A 6,170-nucleotide genomic window follows, 5' to 3' on the forward strand; every position below is an offset into this window, starting at 1 on the left:
CCTTTACAGCACCCGAACTCTTTGATCAAAGATCCCTTCAAACACGCTGTAAGGTAGAGGAAATGTGATAAAACAACGTGTACTCTGGCGGTATTAAATATGACAGCCCCACCAAATACCAGAATGATGATTTATCAGACTTCCTTTGTGCTGGTATAGTACCTGGGTAAACACATTCCAGGCTCTTCAACTTCGACAGGCTTAATGAGCGAACTTTGCCCTCCCCTGCAATCTGAAAAATGTTCCGCAGTTTCAAGTTGCAAAACATTGAAAAATACAGCAGGTATATGTTTTTTAAAGAATTGCCTGGGGTAAAATGGGAACAAACTGGGGGAGAAAGAATCTCTCTATTTGGTGCAACCCATGCCACTTTTGGGAGTGCTGTGAAGTCTGACTGCATTGAACTGATGGTGGCCTTCTTCCATGTCTAACCAGAGCCTTGGAGTTATGTGAAGAGTACTGGCTGGTCAAGGGGGCCATTCACAGTGAGGTGCTCTCTCCCCTCTGGCTAACTTTCCACAGGCACAACAGCTCATTAGGACGCAAGAAAGCTGGAGCAAGATAGGCCACCAGGCCCCTCAGGCCCGCTCTGCCATTCAATATGGCTGAACTATGGTGGTCTCAACTCCTCTTCTGTCCCTCTTGCCCCCTGACACTCGGTTTTATGTTCTTTCCCATCTTTATCCATCGCCACCTTAAGTAAACCTGATGATCTGGTCTCCACCACCCTCAACAAATTCCAGAGATTCCCTTCCCTATGTGTGAAGAAAATTCTACATACCTCAGTTGTAAACGACCAGCTCTTATTTGGCAGTTATTTCCCCATGTCTGTAACTCCCCCACCAGCGCAAACATCTCAACATCTACCCTGTCAAGTCCCCATAGGGTCTTATTTGTTTAATAAGCACACTCCTCATTTAAGTCCCTCTACAGGAGGAGTTCCCAACCCTTTTTTTAATGAAATGGACCCCTACCGTTAACCAATGGGTCTGTGGGCCCCATGTTGGGAACCCCTGTTCTACAGAGTGGGAGAATGGGGGCCTCATTGTCAAAGAGTTCCCAATGTCCTCTGCCAAGTCTTCTCTCACTTGACAAAGGTGAACAGGAATCTCGTCCATGTCTGCTGAAAAACCAGCTGTTCCTTCTGTGAGCATGTGTCCTTCCCTCTTCAATCCCGGCTGTGGGATCCTGATGCTTAAGTGATCCAAAGCTTCTTTGGAAGTCATGAATGAGGCATAAAACTTGTTGCTTGTGGCTATTTTATGATGTGTTACTAGAGCAAGGTGTTGAGAGAACAAAACAATAGAGCAGACTAAAAAGTAGTCATCGTCTTCTCAAAGTTCAAGGTTAAAATAAATTTACTATATACAAAAACAAGTCATATACAACTCTGAGATTCATTTTCTTGCAGGCATACTCAATAAGTCCATAATAGAATAATAACCATAATAGAATCAATGAAAAACAGCACCGACTTGCATGTTCAACCAGTGTACAAATAACACAAACTGTGCAAATATAAAAAGAAAGTAATAATAACAATAAATAAATAAGCAATAAATATTGAGAACACGAGATGAAGCGTCCTTGAAAGTGAGATCACTGGTGTGGGAACATTTCAATAATGGGGCAAGTGAAGTTGAGTGAAGTTATTTCTTTTGGTTCAAGAGCCTGATGGTTGAGGGGTAGCAACTGTTCCTGAAGCTGGTGGTGTGGTTCCTGAGGCTCCCATACCTTTCTCTTGATGGTAGCAATGAGAACAGAACATGTTCTGGAAGGAGGGGTCCTTGATGATGGATGCATACTAGACAAGAGATAACAGAAATTCCAGTGATAACAGTTAACCAGTAAAATAGCCAGCTTCAGGTAATATAATAGCCATCACTGAAACTAAGAACTTTCCAATACTAGGCTGAAAAGTTTACTGAACAATTACATGTATATACAGGTGTTTATATAAAAATACAGGCAAGCATTGGAAAGTTAAACTTCAAGGAAAATAATAATCAGACAGCCCGATTCTGCACCTCCTCCGTCTGTTTGATTGGAAAGCACCAACACTTTCACAATCGGTCAGCAAGGACCTGAGGTCCAATTGTAAAGCATCATTAGGGGGAAAGTTAAAGTTTGGTTCAGACAGACGCAGAAAATGTAGAACCAAATCCGGTTTTCCTGGCCTATCCTAAGGCAGGGGTCACCAACCTTTTTTGCACCACGGACCGGTTTAATATTGACAATATTCTTGCGGACCGGCTGACAGTGGGGGGGGGGGGGTGGGGGGGTAGGTGTTAAACACGACCGGAATACAGCCATACTCAAAGGAGGTTCCTTATGTCTAATCTATTCCGCAATTTAGTTTATGTGGCTATCAGCACTTGCTTCTGTCCTGCTTGCTCACGTTTTTCCGCTCAAAAAACTCAACAGGTTTGTCTTTAAGTGCAGGGTGCTTGGACTCAAGATACCGAAGCAGTTTTGAGGGCTTCATTGCCTCATTAGACAGCCTCCGGGCCCAAACTCCAGCCTCTCACCCGCCCGCCTTGGCCAGGTGCGGCTGGTCGTGGGTGGGGTGAGAGGACTAGGTAAGGGCCGGAGGACCCCGTTCCGGGGCTGTGGCGGTCGCAGTCCTGAGAGAGCGACCGAGCGAGCGAGGAGTGTGACAGGGCACGTGCCCACCCCCCTTGTAGGTAGGTAGGATCTATCGGCCGACAAAAGTTTGGCTCGAGGGATGACTTTCAGTAGATCGCAGCGAGGTAGCTGCTCTGCTACTTTCAAAACCCTGAGCCCGAATTAGGTCGTCTGCGAATATTTTAGCACCGGGTTCCCCACCAACATTTGGTGTGGTCAACAGGTTTAGAGGCGGCGCCCATCTGTCCGCGCTCCAGGCGGGCAGCAACGGCGCTTCCCGCCAGCCGCGTGAGGCCAAACAGTGATCCCCGGCGCGAGGGTATCACTGCATTGAGGCCACTGATGATCTTGCGTGTGTTCAAGTTCAACAGTGGGCGTGACAGGGAATGAAGAAAGGTGCAACTGACTCGTATCGTTTCATATCGCCAAATCATATCGTTTGGTTGAGGACCAGTGTCCTAAGGCATTGGCTTTGTTGAGATCTGGGTTCAATCCCATGCACATAGCTAGCAGACGGAAGGAGTCTCTTCCTTTGGAAGAGACGTATTTGCACCACAGCACCCGACCTTTTGTATATCTAGTCAATTATTAATCTTTCACTCCTGAGGTTATTAAAACTCCAGGTGAATATTGACAATAACACACAGCTTTCCTAACTATAGGTCCGACAAATCAAAGACTTTCACCTCACCTCCAGTCTACCCTTCACCCAATTTCCCCAGAGTAACACACACAAAATGCTGGAGGAACTCAGCAGGTCATACAGCATCTATGGAGAGTGTTTAATGTGAGTATTACTAAAAGTAAGTTAATACTAGTCAGGAAGCTGTTGGTAGCAAGAGGCGGGATCCGGGGTTGGCAGGGTCTTTACTTCCGCTCTTTTTACTCCCAGTATGCATTGTATATAGTTCCTCCACCCATGCCGCACGAGGTACCTGGAAGCCTCTGTACTGTAAATATCATTTGCCGTCCCAGATAAAGATGCTCTTTTGGCCATCAAGTTGTCGAGTGGTCTTTTTGTAAAGCAGAAGTTACCACAGAGAGGAATAAACAACTAAGACCCTTCATCCTTGTTCTTCACTTCCTTCAGCAGATTAGTCAACTGTTTATTTCTCTCCATGGATGCTGCCCAACCTGCTGAGCTCCTCCAGCATTTTGTATGTGTTACTCTGGATTTCCAGCATCTGCAGAAACCCTTGTGTTTATGACCCAATTTCCCCATCCCTGATCCTTAGGAACGTCCACCACACATCATGGAGCTGGAAATCTTTCTCTGCTTACTTGTTGCCTTGTAGAGTGTCACTACCTCCCAACTTGAATAGCTCCGAAATCCTCACCCCACCACCGTTGTAACAGTCGCTCACATGTTGCAAAACTTTGGTGATAAGTGCTCACCTTACAGAGGCTGACATCACGGTGACGATGGCTCGTGTAGGGTGTACATTGGCAACTGTGCAAACGCACCCAACCACCAAAGGAAAATCCCTCATCTACAATGAGCGATGCCACAAGAAAGCAGCATCACCCTCACCATCCTGGCTACGCCCTCTTCTCGCTGCTACCATCAGGAAGGAGGTACAGGAGCCTTAGGTCCCACGCCACCAGGTTCAGCAACAGTTATTGCCCTACAACCATCAGGCTCCTGAACCAGTGTGGATACTGTAACTTCACTCATCCCAACTCTGAACTGATTGCACAACCTATGGACTCTACAACTCATGCTGTCAGCATTACTTACTTACCTATTTATTATTATTATTATTATTATTATTATTTTTTTATTTTTTTATTTGCGCAGATTGCTGTCACCTGCACATTGGTTTTTCGTTAGTCTGAGTTTGTATGTAGTTTTTCATTGATTTTATTACATTTCCTTGCTCTATTCTACCATGAAAGTCTGCAAGAAAATGAATCTCAGGGTAGTATATGGTGACATATATGTACTTTGATAATAAATTTACTTTGAAATGCACATAGCCACCCAAAGGCTTTCTGTTTGAACTATAGTCTGGGTAATAGCACAGAGTGGATTGTCTACAAAATACTCCTATTATATTTCCTGACTATTTTATAGAAAGAACACAGTGTTAGATAGGCTCTACATTGGATACCTGATGTGGGTTTGTTCCGGGCTCCCATTCTGTATAGATTTAGCTTCAGTCTGTGCATCGGAATATTAATTAGCCTTTTCGACTGAATGAACTTGTACCAATCTGTGGTCAGAATCTGTGTGAAAACGTTGGCCTTGCGTAACGTTCAGCTGGGCCGATTTCAGTGATGGCTCCTTTGGATGGCGAACGCCAGGCCGGAGGGAGAAGAGGAGAATCAGCCCCTACCTCCCTTTTGCGTAAGCATCACAGATCAGTGTCAGTGTGATACCTCCTGTGGCTAACAAGCTGGTGGAAAGCACTGGAGCTGAGAAAGTAAAGAAGAGGAGAAGGAGAGGAAAAATCTAAAATAAAAATACTTTCCTTAATTAATTAATAATAATAATAAGTGTTTTATTGATCCCAAGAGGGAAATTATTTTATTATTACTATTCTACATGTTGGAAGTAGAATCACACAAAGTTGACAATCTTTGCTTTAATTTTAATTTAAAATTTAAATTTAATTTAAGATTTTTAATTTAAATTTAAAAATATTTATTCTTGCTTTTAATTCTTTTTATAATCTTGTCCTCACTGTCTCTATAATCTCTACTAAAACCCACTGAGATAGCTATGATCATCTAATTTTGGGGTTGTGCCCAAAGCCAGATTTAATTGTCCCATTTTTAGCATTGTAGATTCCATGACCTTAAGTTCCCTGTTAAGGTACTCTCTCTATGACCATCTGCGTTATTTCTCCCTGTTGGCCTGACACTAATTTTTGTTAATGAATCATTTTGAAAACATTAATTCAATGAAAGTTGATTCCACAATTTTTTTTCTACAGTTTAGCAAAGAAATTGGGAGGGGTGGCTCGGCAAGGGAAGGTTTAAGGCTAAAGTTGTGCAGTTGTAAAAGAGTATTTGTCAGCCTGCGCCTGGAAAACTCCAAAACAGTGTTAAATGTAATTTGCAAGAACTTCTTCTTCATGCGGAACTTTCTCAGTGAAACATTCCATTTCGCCACGTTTAATGGCTTTGCATTTTGTGTCTGTGCATTAATGAGGCCCCAGCTCAACCTAATCAGGAGGAAACCAAGCAGATAATTGTTTCAATTTTTAATTCAGAGTTATGATAGGGAATCAAAGTCACACTGCTGTTGCTGAGCCTGTCTAGTTCCAGGCCATTGAGCTTTTCAATTTTCCTTTGAATTTTCTGCTGGCCTTTCGGAGACCTCGCTCGTTTGGAGCCTCAGGCCCAGACTGGGAAGTTTCGCAGCCTGGTGTGCACCTGTTCTGTAAGTTCTGGGGAGACTGCATCTGACTGTTGCCTCCATTTTTCCTCGGTGTGGACAATCAGGGTGAAAAACACCCATTTATTTTGCTTCCATTTCAGCTAGGAGGCGTGGGAGTAGGCCTGGGGTGGGGAGAAGCTGGATAAATCCATTTAATAGATTG

General features: G+C 43.8%; 1 long non-coding RNA gene across 2 annotated transcripts in view; it reads right to left on the bottom strand.

Annotated features, from left to right (window-relative positions):
• Positions 1-1,384: 1,384 nt before the first annotated feature.
• Positions 1,385-6,170, bottom strand: part of LOC140731399 (uncharacterized) — a 17,505-nt gene continuing 12,719 nt past the window's right edge. For both annotated transcript variants that reach the window (XR_012099801.1, XR_012099802.1), the window contains exon 3: positions 1,385-1,804. This is a non-coding gene — a long non-coding RNA (uncharacterized lncRNA). The remainder of the gene's footprint in view (positions 1,805-6,170) is intronic.

The sequence above is a fragment of the Hemitrygon akajei genome, chromosome 8 (assembly GCF_048418815.1).
Source record: "Hemitrygon akajei chromosome 8, sHemAka1.3, whole genome shotgun sequence".
NCBI lineage: Eukaryota > Metazoa > Chordata > Chondrichthyes > Myliobatiformes > Dasyatidae > Hemitrygon > Hemitrygon akajei.